Source organism: Rhipicephalus microplus, unplaced genomic scaffold (genome assembly GCF_043290135.1).
Source record: "Rhipicephalus microplus isolate Deutch F79 unplaced genomic scaffold, USDA_Rmic scaffold_21, whole genome shotgun sequence".
Lineage (NCBI taxonomy): Eukaryota > Metazoa > Arthropoda > Arachnida > Ixodida > Ixodidae > Rhipicephalus > Rhipicephalus microplus.
The window spans coordinates 6,549,810-6,564,098 of NW_027464594.1; the positions used below are offsets into that span (position 1 = coordinate 6,549,810).

Genomic DNA, 14,289 nt, shown 5'->3' on the forward strand with positions numbered 1-14,289 from the left:
AGAGGGAAATTGCGATCGCGTAGCCATTTGGCGGACAGGGTAAAACTATTGAAGTTGCATAGCGTGCGCAAATTTGAGACTTGTTGACAGCAGATGAAAGAATATATTTCCGACACCGGGAATCGAGCCCGGGCCTCCTGGGTGAGAGCCAGGTATCCTAGCCACAAGACCATGCCGGAGAACGGAGAGGGGCGGAGCAATCTCTTAGCCATTCGGCCAACACGGTAAAAGTATTGAAGGTATATAACGTGCGCAAATTGGAGACTTGATGACAGCAGATAAAAGAAAATATTTTCGACACCGGGAATCGAACCCGGGCCTCCAGGGTGAGAGCCAGGTATCCTAGCCACTAGACCATGCCAGAGACTAGAGAGGGACGGAGTGATCGCTTAGCCATTATGCCAACAGGGTAAAAGTATTGAAGTTATATAGCGTGCGCAAATTGGAGACTCGATGACAGCAGATAAAAGAAAATACTTTTGACACCGGGAACCGAACCTGGGTCTCCTGGGTGAGAGCCAGGTATCCTACCCACTACACCATGTCGGAGAACGGAGAGGGACGGAGCAATCGCTTAGCCATTCGGCCAACACGGTAAAAGTATTGAAGGTATATAGCGTGCGCAAATTGGAGACTTGATGACAGCAGATAAAAGAAAATACTTTCGACACCGGGAATCGAACCCGGGCCTCCTGGGTAAGAGCAAGGTATCCTAGCCACTAGACCATACCGGTGAACAGAGAGGGACGGAGCGATCGCTTAGCCATTATGCCAACAGGGTAAAAGTATTGAAGTTATATAGCGTGCGCAAATTGGAGACTTGTTGACAGCAGATGAAAGAAAATATTTCCGACACCTGGAATCGAACCCGGGCCTCCTGGGTGAGAGCCAGGTATCCTAGCCACAAGACCATGCCGGAGAACGGAGAGGAGCGGAGCAATCGCTTAGCCATTCGGCCAACACGGTAAAAGTATTGAAGGTATATAGCGTGCGCAAATTGGAGACTTGATGACAGCAGATAAAAGAAAATACTTTCGACACCGGGAATCGAACCCGGGCCTCCTGGGTGAGAGCAAGGTATCCTAGCCACTAGACCATGCCGGAGAACAGAGAGGGAAATTGCGATCGCGTAGCCATTTGGCGGACAGGGTGAAACTATTGAAGTTACATAGCGTGCGCAAATTGGAGACTTGTTGACAGCAGATGAAAGAAAATATTTCCGACACCGGGAATCGAACCTGGGCCTCCTGTGTGAGAGCCAGGTATCCTAGCCACTAGATCATGCCGGAGAACGGAGAGGGACGGAGCAATCGCTTAGCCTTTTGGCCAACACGGTAAAAGTATTGAAGGTATATAGCGTGCGCAAATTGGAGACTTGATGACAGCAGATAAAAGAAAATACTTTCGACACCGGGAATCGAACCCGGGCCTCCTGGGTGAGAGCAAGGTATCCTAGCCACTAGACCATGCCGGAGAACAGAGAGGGACGGAGCGATCGCTTAGGCATTATGCCAACAGGGTAAAAGTATTGAAGGTATATAGCGTGCGCAAATTGGAGACTTGATGACAGCATATAAAAGAAAATACTTTCGACACCGGGTATCGAACCCGGGCCTCCTGGGTGAGAGCCAGGTATCCTAGCCACTAGACCATGCCAGAGAACAGAGAAGGACGGAGCGATCGCTTAGCCATTCGGCCAACAGGGTAAAAGTATTGAAGTTACGTAGCGTGCGCAAATTTGAGACTTGATGATAGCAGATAAAAGAAAATACTTATGACACCGGGAATCAAACCCGGGCCTCCTGGGTGAGAGCCAGGTATCCTAGCCACAAGACCATGCCGGAGAACGGAGAGGGTCGGAGCAATCGCTTAGCCATTCGGCCAACACGGTAAAAGTATTGAAGGTATATAACGTGCGCAAATTGGAGACTTGATGACAGCAGATAAAAGAAAATACTTTCGACACCGGGAATCGAACCCGGGCGTCCAGGGTGAGAGCCAGGTATCCTAGCCACTAGACCATGCCAGAGAACAGAGAGGGACGGAGCGATCGCTTAGCCATTATGCCAACAGGGTAAAAGTATTGAAGTTATATAGCGTGCGCAAATTGGAGACTTGATGACAGCAGATAAAAGAAAATACTTTTGACACCGGGAATCGAACCTGGGTCTCCTGGGTGAGAGCCAGGTATCCTAGCCACTACACCATGTCGGAAAACGGAGAGGGACGGAGCGGTTGCTTAGCCATTCGGCCAACACGGTAAAAGTATTGAAGGTATATAGCGTGCGCGAATTGGAGACTTGATGACAGCAGATAAAAGAAAATACTTCCGACACCGGGAATAGAACCCGGGCCTCCTCGGTGAGAGCAAGGTATTCTAGCCACTAGACCATGCCGGAGAGCAGAGAGGGAAGGAGCGATCGCTTAGCGATTCGGCCAACAGGGTAAAACAATTGAAGTTACATTGCGGGCGCAAATTGGAGACTTAATGACAGCGGGTAAAACAAAATACTTCCGACACAGGGAATCGAACCCGGCTCTCCTGGGTGAAAGCTAGGTATCCTAGCCACCAAACCATGCTGGAGAACGGAGAGGGACAAGAGCGATCTCTTAGCCATTCGGACAACAGGGTAAAACTATTGAAGTTACATAGCGTGCGCGAATAGGAGACATGATGACAGCAGATAAAAAATACTTCCGACGCCGGGAATAGCACCCGGGCCTCCTGGGTGAGAGCCAAGTATCCTAGCCACTAGACGATGCCGGAGATAAGAGAGGGACGGAGCGATCGCTTAGTGATTCGGCCAACAGGGTAAAAGTATTGAAGTTACATAGCGTGCACAAATTGCAGACTTGATGATAGCAGATAGAAGAAAACACTTCCGACACCGGGAATTTTACCCGGGACTCCTGGGTGAGAGCCAGGTATCCTAGCCACAAGACCATGACGGAGAACAGAGAGGGAAGGAGCGATCGCTTAGCGATTCGGCCAACAGTATAAATGTATTGAAGTTACATAGCGTGTGCAAATTGGAGACTTGATGATAGCAGATAAAAGAAAAAACTTCAGACACCGGAATCGCACCCGGGCCTCCTGTGTGAGAGCCAGGTATCTTAGCCACTAGACCATGCAGGAGAACAGAGAGGGAAATAGCAATCGCTTAGCCATTTGGCCGACAGGGTAAAACTTTTGAAGTTACATAGCGTGCGCAAATTGGATACTTGTTGACAGCAGATAAAAGAAAATACTTCCGACACCGGGAATCGAACCTGGGTCTCCTGGGTGAGAGCCAGGTTTCCTAGCCACTAGACCATGCCGGAGAACGGAGAGGGATGGAGCAATCGCTTAGCCATTCGGCCAAGACGGTAAAAGTATTGAAGGTATATAGCGTGCGCGAATGGGAGACTTGATGACAGCAGATAACAGAAAATACTTCTGACACCGGGAATCAAACCCGGGCCTCCTGGGTGAGAGCCAGGTATCCTAGCCACTAGACCATGCCGGAGAGCAGAGAGGGAAGGAGCGATCGCTTAGCGATTCGGCCAACAGGGTAAAAGTATTGATGTTACGTAGCGTGCGCAAATTGGAGACTTGATGATAGCAGATAAAAGAAAATACTTACGACACCGGGAATCGAACCCGGGTCTCCTGGGTGAGAGCTAGGAATCCTAGCCACTAGACCATGCTGGAGAACGGAGAGGGACAAGAGCGATCCCTTAGCCATTCGGCCAACAGTGTAAATGTATTGAAGTTACATAGCGCGCGCAAATTGGAGACTTGATGATAGCAAATAAAAGAAAATACTTCCGACACCGGGAATCGCACCCGGGCCTCCTGTGTGAAAGCCAAGCATCTTAGCTACTAGACCATGCAGGAGAACAGAGAGGGAAATTGCGATCGCGTAGCCATTTGGCGGACAGGGTAAAACTATTGAAGTTACATAGCGTGCGCAAATTGGAGACTTGTTGACAGCAGATGAAAGAATATATTTCCGACACCGGGAATCGAACCCGGGCCTCCTGGGTGAGAGCCAGGTATCCTAGCCACAAGACCATGCCGGAGAACGGAGAGGGGCGGAGCAATCGCTTAGCCATTCGGCCAACACGGTAAAAGTATTGAAGGTATATAACTTGCGCAAATTGGAGACTTGATGACAGCAGATAAAAGAAAATACTTTCGACACCGGGAATCGAACCCGGGCCTCCAGGGTGAGAGCCAGGTATCCTAGCCACTAGACCATGCCAGAGACTAGAGAGGGACGGAGCGATCGCTTAGCCATTATGCCAACAGGGTAAAAGTATTGAAGGTATATAGCGTGCGCGAATTGGAGACTTGATGACAGCAGATAAAAGAAAATACTTCCGACACCGGGAATAGAACCCGGGCCTCCTCGGTGAGAGCAGAGTGTCCTAGCCACTTGACCATGCCGGAGAGCAAAGAGGGAAGGAGCGATCGCTTAGCGATTCGGCGAACAGGGTAAAACTATTGAAGTTACATTGCGTGCGCAAATTGGAGACTGAATGACAGCGGGTAAAAGAAAATACTTCCGACACAGGGAATCAAACTCGGGCCTCCTGGGTGAGAGCCAGGTAACCTAGCCACTAGATCATGAGGGAGAACAGAGATTGAAGGAGCAATCGCTTAGCCATTCGGCCAACACGGTAAAAGTATTGAAGGTATATCATCATCATCATCAGCCTGACTACGTCCACTGCAGGACAAAGGCCTCTCCCATGTTACGCCAGTTAACCCGGTCCTGTGCTTGCTGCTTCCAATTTATACCCGCAAACTTCTTAATCTCATCTGCCCACCTAACCTTCTGTCTCCCCCTAACCCGCTTCCCTTCTCTGGGAATCCAGTCAGTTACCCTTAATGACCAGCGGTTATCCTGTCTACGCGCTACATGCCCTGCCCATGCCCATTTCTTCTTCTTGATTTCAGCTATGATATCCTTAACCTCTGTTTGTTCCCTAATCCACTCTGCTCTCTTCTTGTCTCTTAAGGTTACACCTACCATTTTTCTTTTCATTGCTCGCTGCGTCGTCCTCAATTTAAGCTGAACCCTCTTTGTAAGTCTCCAGGTTTCTGCTCCGTAGCTAAGTACCGGCAAGATACAGCTGTTATATACCTTCCTCTTGAGGGATAGTGGCAATCTACCTGTCATAATTTGAGAGTGCTTGCCGAATGTGCTCCACCCCATTCTTATTCTTCTAGTTACTTCAATCTCGTGGTTCGGCTCTGCGGTTATTACCTGCCCTAAGTAGACATATGTTGAATTCCAATAGAGGAGTGGGTGCAGCCGACCGACTCCGCGAGCGAGCACTCGACTCTGGCGTAGAGCAAATCCTCCAAATCCGCCATCGGAACACAACCCGCCCTGCTGGAGCAAGGCGGAAGCTGCTGCGTTACCCAGGATACCTTGCGCGTGGTATTTTCCGCTGTCTGTTTACCACGTGGCTTACCAGCATCACCGCATCGTTCGTTTGCTTGTTCAGCGCTATTCACCTGTGTGAAATGGATATCACGCCAAGCGTGCAGCAGCTATTGTCCACGATGTCTGCGATGGTGACCACACAGTATGCGGAGCAACATGGTAAGTGTCTCCTCAATTTCAACACTGTGCTGTAATTGTAAGTTGAATGCAACACACGTGTTGGGTGGAGCGATTTTCTGCACGCGCTATGTTCATGTTGCAACGTTGCTCTACTGCTGATGCGATCATGTCACTGAAATGCATCGCATGCGTCATACCGTTGTTCGTTTGCCTGTGTCCGTAGAGAACGAAAACCTTCACCGCATTGATTGCACAAACACCGCTGTAAATATACAGCAAAAAGTAAACGTGCGCGTGACGCCGCTGTTCTTGCACGGAACGGCGTCATTAGTAAGAAGCGACTTCCTATCACTTTAGAATGTAGCCACACGAATAGAAACGAACCGCGTTAGTGACAAGCGTGTTTGGTATAAGGGCAATTGGACCGATCGTCCAAAACAATTGTTTTCTGCCCCCTACTCCGCTCCCGCGGCGAATCTCCCGATTTCAGAAGTCTCTAGGTTGGCAGGTACTCATTTGCGGCGAGATACCTCCAAAGTAACCCCCAGGAAATTTTAGCTGCAAAGGTAGCAGCGTGTGTGCATGTTCTGCTATCTAATGGGTTGGCAATATTACCAAGTTCGGGACATTGAGCACATCCAAATTAGGAATCGGTCTCAGTCCGCAGAAATTACGTTGCTTTTCCTGGAGTGTCACTGCCTGTTTCAGGCCTGAAAGATCCTGCTTCATTTTGATGAACAGTCAGCTGATCAGAAACTCTGTGCATCATGATGAGAGTGTGTAATTCAATCAAGAATGTGCACAATGTGTTGAGCTATTGTTGAAGAACTTGCATGCCACCATGTATGCTTACGTGAAATTGTTATTCCAAATTTTGTGTCGTGATGAGATAGCATAGCAAACATAGAGTTACTGTTTTGTGAAGCTGTGTTAGGAAGCCTCACATGGCTTAGCTTAAGTGCATACATAGTTGCATGAAATTCACATGGTGCTTCAATGTACAGCAATTTGTGTCACAGAACACAAATCGGTCGTTATGTCGCTTCATGTATACCAGCTGTACGAATAACAATGCATTTGGTTTTTCTATTCACAGTGCCAGAACACAGCCAAATGAGCGAGCAACGCAGTGAGTCCATTTATTTATTTATTTAGAGAAAACTGCAGGCCCATTTAGAGGCCCTAGCAGGAGAGGATACAAATGCATTCAAGTAATGAATTATACATGATATATACAGTTAGATCAGTGCAAAGAACACCAAGCACTGTAACGACAAAAATCAAAGTAGAAAAATCGATATCAAGACAAACTAAAACAGGTTGGTGCTTATATATGCCTATAAGCTCTACATTAATACCAACACAGCAGAATACCACAACGCTCTAACAACTGTGTCGGGTGACGTGCAACTGGTAACGTCTGTACAAATGTCTCAAGCACTTTTTTTTTCAGGTACAGGCTGTGAGTGGACGGCGGGAGAAACAAAGCTGTTGCTCGAGTACTACCAGCAGTATTTTCCCCAAATAGGGCCGATGAATAAATTTAAAAATAAAAAGGCAATGTTTGCCAAAATAGCGGCCGACATTACAGAGGCGGTCGGGGTCCCTAAAACAGGTGACCAGTGCTGCAGCCGCTACAAAACAGTCATGCGACGAAAAAGAAGCGCTGCAGCACATAACAGCAAATCGGGGAACTCTCCTTGCGACGTTCCTTTTGAAGATGACATTACCAAAATACGTTGGCTAGATGAGAGCCTTCAGCCAGAAGAGCTCAGGGACAGCTCTGGAATAGTCTCCATAAAAAGACCACCCAGACAAGCGTCGACGAGCCAAGCATCGGGGAGCCAGGAGCTGACAAGCCAAGGTTCAACTAGCCAGGATTCTACCAGCACAACGAAGGAGCCTGATGCCAAAAAGCCGAAACCCTCGGCTTCTAGATTACTGGAAATGAATCACTTCTTTGATGAAATGAGGAAAATTCAGGAAGAAAAAGAAAAAAAACGAACTGAACGCGAGAATGAAAGAAGGAAGCGTCATCAAGAGAGGCAAGAGCAGAAGGAGCGCATTCGGCAAGAAAAAGCAAAACAGCACGAAGAAAAAATGAAGCTTTTGAGCCGCTTTCTTGGCCTAGACAATGAATAATTTCAGTGGCCTAAAATACTATTAGCTAGTTGAAATAAAATGTGCAGTGCAAAACATGTGTTTGTGTATATAAAGGGGGCTGCGCATTGGTGCACACACACAGCCTCCAAACTACTGTGGGGAACTAAAGGGCCAGCTCAGACAAAACAGAGAATTATGGTGTTATTTCCCACAATCACTTTGCAGGAGCTTGGTCAATACCTTTGCACGCTTAATTTCGCCAAGCTTGTGCAAAGCTCGCTCCTCATCAGTTTTATCACTGTGGTTATCTGTGCAGTTCTCCCACTGAATAGCATTGGGTGCTCCATCATCATCATTATCATCATCTGGCTCTTCATCACCGTAATCGATGCACAAGTTATGAAGGATACAGCAGCTTATAATAAACTTATTGAGCCAGTGGATAGTGTGCAACTCCAGGTACATGAGCTGCCTGAAGCGCTTCTTGAGTGTGCTGAATGCATTTTCAATTAGCACTCGTGTGCCTGAAAACTTAAAATTGAAGCTTTTTTGTTGCTTATTCATTGCACCGTAATCCCTGTATGGTGTCAACAGGTACTCCCGCAGCGGATATGCTGCGTCCCCTAATATATGATAACGGCCCTGACATACTGAAGCTATGTTCTTTGAAAGAGGCGATAAGCTAAACACATGAGAATCATGCATTTTGCTGGAGGTTCCAGTGAACGCATCGAGGAAGCGCCTCTTGTGGTCACAGACGGCTTGCAGCGTTAGTGAAAGGTAATGGTGCCTGTTGCAGTATGTGGAGGCAACCTTGTTGGCTGGGCACTGTATCTTGACATATGATCCATCTATACAGCCAATAACAGCAGGCATTCCAGACACCTGCAAGCAAGTTGTACTCTTCTAATGAGTGATATCATCCATGCCTGAGCAAGAAATGAGCATTTGCGAGGAGTTTTAACAGGAAATACTGGTGATCAAGCAAATTAACTCACAATCGCAGCATACGCTTCATGACTCAGCACAATATATTTTATGGTAAAGATTCAAAACATATGCAATTTTTGGTAAAGATTGCATATGTTTTTTCCTAAAGGGAGTTGAAGTACGTAATTGCAATTTAATTCTTAAATTTAAAACCAAACCTCATCCATATTCTATCGTACATCTGAACAGAAATGACAAAGCATGCAGCATCATCCGCATGCAAGGAATCGACTGTGACTGCAGGAGAGACATAAGTTGAATGTTTCGAACACAACTGGATGAAGCTCGGTGTTATCATCACGACCTATTACATTTTTCTTAAAGTCCCACCTCAGCGTAAAATTGAGCTTGAAATAACCCACAATAAAATGTGCACTCGTGTTTGTGATATGATCAACATAGCTTGGCCGGCCAATATTATTGGTCCTCACAATAAATAAAATCAAAGCAAACCTTCTCAAAACTGCTAGTGAGGTTCTCCAAGTCTGCGGGAAACTTGATCCCCGATGGTCCCAGCGTCATCAGGAACTGTGCTACTCTCTGAAGAACTCTGTACACGGTGCTTTCTGACATGTCGAAACGGCTTGCCACGTCTCGCATGCAGGTTTTGTTGGCCGCGTACCTGCGCAGGGGGATTACAGGTACCCGAAAGAAAAAAAAACAGCTTGAGATCACACTGCACTGTAAGCAACAGGCTCATAGTCAAATGCGTTCTTGTGCAGGCATCGTACAAAGAAAAAGAAAGGGGGGGGGTGAAGGTGGGGAGGTGTAACTAACCAGATAAATATCAAGACATGCGTTTCCGCCGATTTCGCTTGAACTCCTCCGTGTGTGCTCGAAGGGCACATTGTCGAGACAGCAAACTCCGCGACCAACTTTTCGGCCACAGGTCGAGCCAGCCTAAAGTGCCTCCGGAACTGCTCAAGAAAAGAAACAAACGAAAACACCACAACGTGTTAAACCTTGAGCATAATGCTTTCCTTCTTTTTTTCTATTTCTTTACCTCGTGGTCCGAGTACTGCCGAACGACGTCCTCGATGAAACCGACGACTTTGGGCCTCTTCGCGGGAATGCGGAACAACCTGTTGAATTCCCGCTCGTAAGCGCAAGCTTTAGCGTCGCTGTCACTGTCCGACGAATCACTCGTGTCAGTACTTGAGCTTTCCGACTCAGAGCTGTCGCTATCGAGTAGCAGAAGCATTGCCGCGCGCTTTGCCGAGGTAGCCGAGCCGTCCATGCCGTCCGCCATTATCAACACAACTCGCGCCGCGCCAGCCGCGCCCCCAAGCAGGCAAACGTGTTAAAGGAAATGCGTCACGCTGAGTTCCGGTCCACTCCACCGATTTCGGCGGAGCAGTTTTTCCTGCTCCACGGAGGGACTCCCGCTCTGAATCCACTCCGGCTCTCTCATTGGAACATTTGACTCTCGCTCTCACTCTGTCATTGGAACACACTTGCTCTGAAAGGAGCAGAAAAACTTGCTCCGACTCCGCCATTGGAATTCAACAATAGTTTTTTACAACTTCAAGTGCACTATTACCTATCTCGAAGCGCTGCTCTTTGCCGAGGTTGTTGTACATTACTTTCGTTTTCTGCAGATTAATTTTAAGACCCACTTTTCTGCTCTCCTTGTCTAACTCCATAATCATGAGTTGCAATTCGTCCCCCGAGTTACTCAGCAATGCAATGTCATCGGCGAAGCGCAGGTTACTAAGGTATTCTCCATTGACTCTTATCCCTAACTGTTCCCATTCTAGGCTTCTGAAAACCTCCTGTAAGCACGCGGTAAACAACATTGGGGAAATTGTGTCCCCCTGCCTTACACCCTTCTTGATTGGTATTCTGTTGCTTTCTCTATGAAGCACTATGGTAGCAGTTGATCCCCTGTAGATTTCTTCCAGAATGTTTATATATACTTCATCTACGCCCTGATTCCGCAGTGCTTGCATGACGGCTGATATTTCTACTGAATCAAACGCCTTCTCGTAATCTATGAAGGCTGTGTATAGTGCTTGGTTATACTCTGAGCATTTCTCTAATACCTGATTGATAGTATGAATGTGGTCAATTGTTGAGTAGCCTGTTCGAAATCCTGCTTGTTCCTTTGGTTGATTGAATTCTAATGTTTTCTTTACTCTGTAAGCAATTACCTTTGTAAATAGCTTTTATACTACAGAGAGCAAGCTGATCGGCCTGTAATTCTTCAAGTCCTTGTCATCTCCTTTCTTATGTATTAAGATGATGTTAGCGTTCTTCCAAGACTCTGGTACTCTTCCCGCCAGGAGACACCTCGTAAACAGGGTGGCTAGTTTTTCTAACACAATCTGTCCTCCATCTTTCAGCAGATCTGATGTTACCTGATCCTCACCAGCAGCTTTGCCCCTTTGCATGCTCTCCAAAGCTTTTCTGACTTCTTCTATCATTACTGGTGGGGTGTAATCTGGGTTACTGCTAGTTCTTATAGTATTAAGGTCGTGGTTGTCTCGGCTACTGTACAGATCCCTGTAAAACTCCTCCGCTATCTTAACTATCCTATCCATATTGGTAGTTATCTTGCCTTCTTTGTCCCTTAGTGCATACATCCGACTTTTGCCTATCCCAAGTTTCCTCTTCAATGCTTTGACACTTCCTCCGTTTTTCAGAGCGTGTTAAATTCTCTCCATGTTATACCTTCTTACATCGCATACTTTACGTCTATTAATCAACTTCGAAAGCTCTGCCAGTTCTTTTTGTCTGTTGTACTCGATAACTTCATGATTTGACGCTTCTTAATTAGGTTCTTCGTTTCCTGTGAAAGCTTGCCAGTGTCCTGTCTAACTACCCTGCCTCCAACTTCCACTGCACACTCCGTAATGATAATCGTCAGATTATCATTCATTGTATCTACGCTAAGGTTGGTTTCCTCACTGAGAGCCGAGTACCTGTTCTGCAGTGACACTCTGAATTCCTGTACTTTCCCTCTCAGTGCTCGCTGATTGATTGGCTTCTTGCGTATCAAGTTCTGTCGTTCCTTCTTCAAGTCTAGGCGAATTCGAGACCGTACCATTCTATGGTCACTGCATCGTACCTTGCCAATCACTTCCACATCCTGCACGATTCCAGGGTGTGCACACATTATAAAGTCTAGGTATATAGTGTGCGCAAATTGGAGACTTGATGACAGCGGGTAAAAGAAAATACTTTCGACACCGGGAATCGAACCCGGGCCTCCTGGGTAAGAGCAAGGTATCCTAGCCACTAGACCATACCGGTGAACAGAGAGGGACGGAGCGATCGCTTAGCCATTATGCCAACAGGGTAAAAGTATTGAAGTTATATAGCGTGCGCAAATTGGAGACTTGTTGACAGCAGATGAAAGAAAATATTTCCGACACCTGGAATCGAACCCGGGCCTCCTGGGTGAGAGCCAGGTATCCTAGCCACAAGACCATGCCGGAGAACGGAGAGGGAAATTGCGATCGCGTAGCCATTTGGCGGACAGGGTGAAACTATTGAAGTTACATAGCGTGCGCAAATTGGAGACTTGTTGACAGCAGATGAAAGAAAATATTTCCGACACCGGGAATCGAACCTGGGCCTCCTGTGTGAGAGCCAGGTATCCTAGCCACTAGATCATGCCGGAGAACGGAGAGGGACGGAGCAATCGCTTAGCCTTTTGGCCAACACGGTAAAAGTATTGAAGGTATATAGCGTGCGCAAATTGGAGACTTGATGACAGCAGATAAAAGAAAATACTTTCGACACCGGGAATCGAACCCGGGCCTCCTGGGTGAGAGCAAGGTATCCTAGCCACTAGACCATGCCGGAGAACAGAGAGGGACGGAGCGATCGCTTAGGCATTATGCCAACAGGGTAAAAGTATTGAAGGTATATAGCGTGCGCAAATTGGAGACTTGATGACAGCATATAAAAGAAAATACTTTCGACACCGGGTATCGAACCCGGGCCTCCTGGGTGAGAGCCAGGTATCCTAGCCACTAGACCATGCCAGAGAACAGAGAAGGACGGAGCGATCGCTTAGCCATTCGGCCAACAGGGTAAAAGTATTGAAGTTACGTAGCGTGCGCAAATTTGAGACTTGATGATAGCAGATAAAAGAAAATACTTATGACACCGGGAATCAAACCCGGGCCTCCTGGGTGAGAGCCAGGTATCCTAGCCACAAGACCATGCCGGAGAACGGAGAGGGTCGGAGGAATCGCTTAGCCATTCGGCCAACACGGTAAAAGTATTGAAGGTATATAACGTGCGCAAATTGGAGACTTGATGACAGCAGATAAAAGAAAATACTTTCGACACCGGGAATCGAACCCGGGCGTCCAGGGTGAGAGCCAGGTATCCTAGCCACTAGACCATGCCAGAGAACAGAGAGGGACGGAGCGATCGCTTAGCCATTATGCCAACAGGGTAAAAGTATTGAAGTTATATAGCGTGCGCAAATTGGAGACTTGATGACAGCAGATAAAAGAAAATACTTTTGACACCGGGAATCGAACCTGGGTCTCCTGGGTGAGAGCCAGGTATCCTAGCCACTACACCATGTCGGAAAACGGAGAGGGACGGAGCGGTTGCTTAGCCATTCGGCCAACACGGTAAAAGTATTGAAGGTATATAGCGTGCGCGAATTGGAGACTTGATGACAGCAGATAAAAGAAAATACTTCCGACACCGGGAATAGAACCCGGGCCTCCTCGGTGAGAGCAAGGTATTCTAGCCACTAGACCATGCCGGAGAGCAGAGAGGGAAGGAGCGATCGCTTAGCGATTCGGCCAACAGGGTAAAACAATTGAAGTTACATTGCGGGCGCAAATTGGAGACTTAATGACAGCGGGTAAAAGAAAATACTTCCGACACAGGGAATCGAACCCGGCTCTCCTGGGTGAAAGCTAGGTATCCTAGCCACCAAACCATGCTGGAGAACGGAGAGGGACAAGAGCGATCTCTTAGCCATTCGGACAACAGGGTAAAACTATTGAAGTTACATAGCGTGCGCGAATAGGAGACATGATGACAGCAGATAAAAAATACTTCCGACGCCGGGAATAGCACCCGGGCCTCCTGGGTGAGAGCCAAGTATCCTAGCCACTAGACGATGCCGGAGATAAGAGAGGGACGGAGCGATCGCTTAGTGATTCGGCCAACAGGGTAAAAGTATTGAAGTTACATAGCGTGCACAAATTGCAGACTTGATGATAGCAGATAGAAGAAAACACTTCCGACACCGGGAATTGTACCCGGGACTCCTGGGTGAGAGCCAGGTATCCTAGCCACAAGACCATGACGGAGAACAGAGAGGGAAGGAGCGATCGCTTAGCGATTCGGCCAACAGTATAAATGTATTGAAGTTACATAGCGTGTGCAAATTGGAGACTTGATGATAGCAGATAAAAGAAAAAACTTCAGACACCGGAATCGCACCCGGGCCTCCTGTGTGAGAGCCAGGTATCTTAGCCACTAGACCATGCAGGAGAACAGAGAGGGAAATAGCAATCGCTTAGCCATTTGGCCGACAGGGTAAAACTTTTGAAGTTACATAGCGTGCGCAAATTGGATACTTGTTGACAGCAGATAAAAGAAAATACTTCCGACACCGGGAATCGAACCTGGGTCTCCGGGGTGAGAGCCAGGTTTCCTAGCCACT

At 47.4% G+C, this 14,289-nt stretch overlaps 1 long non-coding RNA gene and 19 other non-coding genes across 20 annotated transcripts; 1 reads left to right on the forward strand and 19 right to left on the reverse strand.

Annotated features, from left to right (window-relative positions):
- Positions 1-107: 107 nt before the first annotated feature.
- TRNAE-CUC (transfer RNA glutamic acid (anticodon CUC)) lies at positions 108-179 on the reverse strand. Its single transcript has one exon. It is a non-coding gene; the product is annotated as a tRNA-Glu (tRNA).
- A 113-nt stretch (positions 180-292) lies between these two features.
- TRNAE-CUC (transfer RNA glutamic acid (anticodon CUC)) lies at positions 293-364 on the reverse strand. Its single transcript has one exon. It is a non-coding gene; the product is annotated as a tRNA-Glu (tRNA).
- Positions 365-847: 483 nt separating this feature from the next.
- On the reverse strand, positions 848-919 carry TRNAE-CUC (transfer RNA glutamic acid (anticodon CUC)). Its single transcript has one exon. It is a non-coding gene; the product is annotated as a tRNA-Glu (tRNA).
- A 113-nt stretch (positions 920-1,032) lies between these two features.
- On the reverse strand, positions 1,033-1,104 carry TRNAE-CUC (transfer RNA glutamic acid (anticodon CUC)). The gene has a single exon. It is a non-coding gene; the product is annotated as a tRNA-Glu (tRNA).
- Positions 1,105-1,217: 113 nt separating this feature from the next.
- On the reverse strand, positions 1,218-1,289 carry TRNAE-CUC (transfer RNA glutamic acid (anticodon CUC)). Its single transcript has one exon. It is a non-coding gene; the product is annotated as a tRNA-Glu (tRNA).
- Positions 1,290-1,402: 113 nt separating this feature from the next.
- On the reverse strand, positions 1,403-1,474 carry TRNAE-CUC (transfer RNA glutamic acid (anticodon CUC)). The gene has a single exon. It is a non-coding gene; the product is annotated as a tRNA-Glu (tRNA).
- Positions 1,475-1,587: 113 nt separating this feature from the next.
- On the reverse strand, positions 1,588-1,659 carry TRNAE-CUC (transfer RNA glutamic acid (anticodon CUC)). Its single transcript has one exon. It is a non-coding gene; the product is annotated as a tRNA-Glu (tRNA).
- A 298-nt stretch (positions 1,660-1,957) lies between these two features.
- On the reverse strand, positions 1,958-2,029 carry TRNAE-CUC (transfer RNA glutamic acid (anticodon CUC)). Its single transcript has one exon. It is a non-coding gene; the product is annotated as a tRNA-Glu (tRNA).
- Positions 2,030-2,327: 298 nt separating this feature from the next.
- Positions 2,328-2,399, reverse strand: TRNAE-CUC (transfer RNA glutamic acid (anticodon CUC)). The gene has a single exon. It is a non-coding gene; the product is annotated as a tRNA-Glu (tRNA).
- An 850-nt stretch (positions 2,400-3,249) lies between these two features.
- On the reverse strand, positions 3,250-3,321 carry TRNAE-CUC (transfer RNA glutamic acid (anticodon CUC)). Its single transcript has one exon. It is a non-coding gene; the product is annotated as a tRNA-Glu (tRNA).
- A 113-nt stretch (positions 3,322-3,434) lies between these two features.
- Positions 3,435-3,506, reverse strand: TRNAE-CUC (transfer RNA glutamic acid (anticodon CUC)). Its single transcript has one exon. It is a non-coding gene; the product is annotated as a tRNA-Glu (tRNA).
- Positions 3,507-3,990: 484 nt separating this feature from the next.
- TRNAE-CUC (transfer RNA glutamic acid (anticodon CUC)) lies at positions 3,991-4,062 on the reverse strand. Its single transcript has one exon. It is a non-coding gene; the product is annotated as a tRNA-Glu (tRNA).
- A 113-nt stretch (positions 4,063-4,175) lies between these two features.
- TRNAE-CUC (transfer RNA glutamic acid (anticodon CUC)) lies at positions 4,176-4,247 on the reverse strand. Its single transcript has one exon. It is a non-coding gene; the product is annotated as a tRNA-Glu (tRNA).
- A 1,230-nt stretch (positions 4,248-5,477) lies between these two features.
- Positions 5,478-7,062, forward strand: LOC142785380 (uncharacterized). The gene is made up of 3 exons (XR_012888948.1): positions 5,478-5,594; positions 6,652-6,684; positions 7,009-7,062. It is a non-coding gene; the product is annotated as an uncharacterized LOC142785380 (long non-coding RNA).
- Positions 7,063-12,013: 4,951 nt separating this feature from the next.
- TRNAE-CUC (transfer RNA glutamic acid (anticodon CUC)) lies at positions 12,014-12,085 on the reverse strand. The gene has a single exon. It is a non-coding gene; the product is annotated as a tRNA-Glu (tRNA).
- Positions 12,086-12,198: 113 nt separating this feature from the next.
- On the reverse strand, positions 12,199-12,270 carry TRNAE-CUC (transfer RNA glutamic acid (anticodon CUC)). The gene has a single exon. It is a non-coding gene; the product is annotated as a tRNA-Glu (tRNA).
- A 113-nt stretch (positions 12,271-12,383) lies between these two features.
- Positions 12,384-12,455, reverse strand: TRNAE-CUC (transfer RNA glutamic acid (anticodon CUC)). Its single transcript has one exon. It is a non-coding gene; the product is annotated as a tRNA-Glu (tRNA).
- Positions 12,456-12,568: 113 nt separating this feature from the next.
- On the reverse strand, positions 12,569-12,640 carry TRNAE-CUC (transfer RNA glutamic acid (anticodon CUC)). The gene has a single exon. It is a non-coding gene; the product is annotated as a tRNA-Glu (tRNA).
- A 298-nt stretch (positions 12,641-12,938) lies between these two features.
- TRNAE-CUC (transfer RNA glutamic acid (anticodon CUC)) lies at positions 12,939-13,010 on the reverse strand. Its single transcript has one exon. It is a non-coding gene; the product is annotated as a tRNA-Glu (tRNA).
- A 298-nt stretch (positions 13,011-13,308) lies between these two features.
- On the reverse strand, positions 13,309-13,380 carry TRNAE-CUC (transfer RNA glutamic acid (anticodon CUC)). Its single transcript has one exon. It is a non-coding gene; the product is annotated as a tRNA-Glu (tRNA).
- Positions 13,381-14,289: the final 909 nt, after the last annotated feature.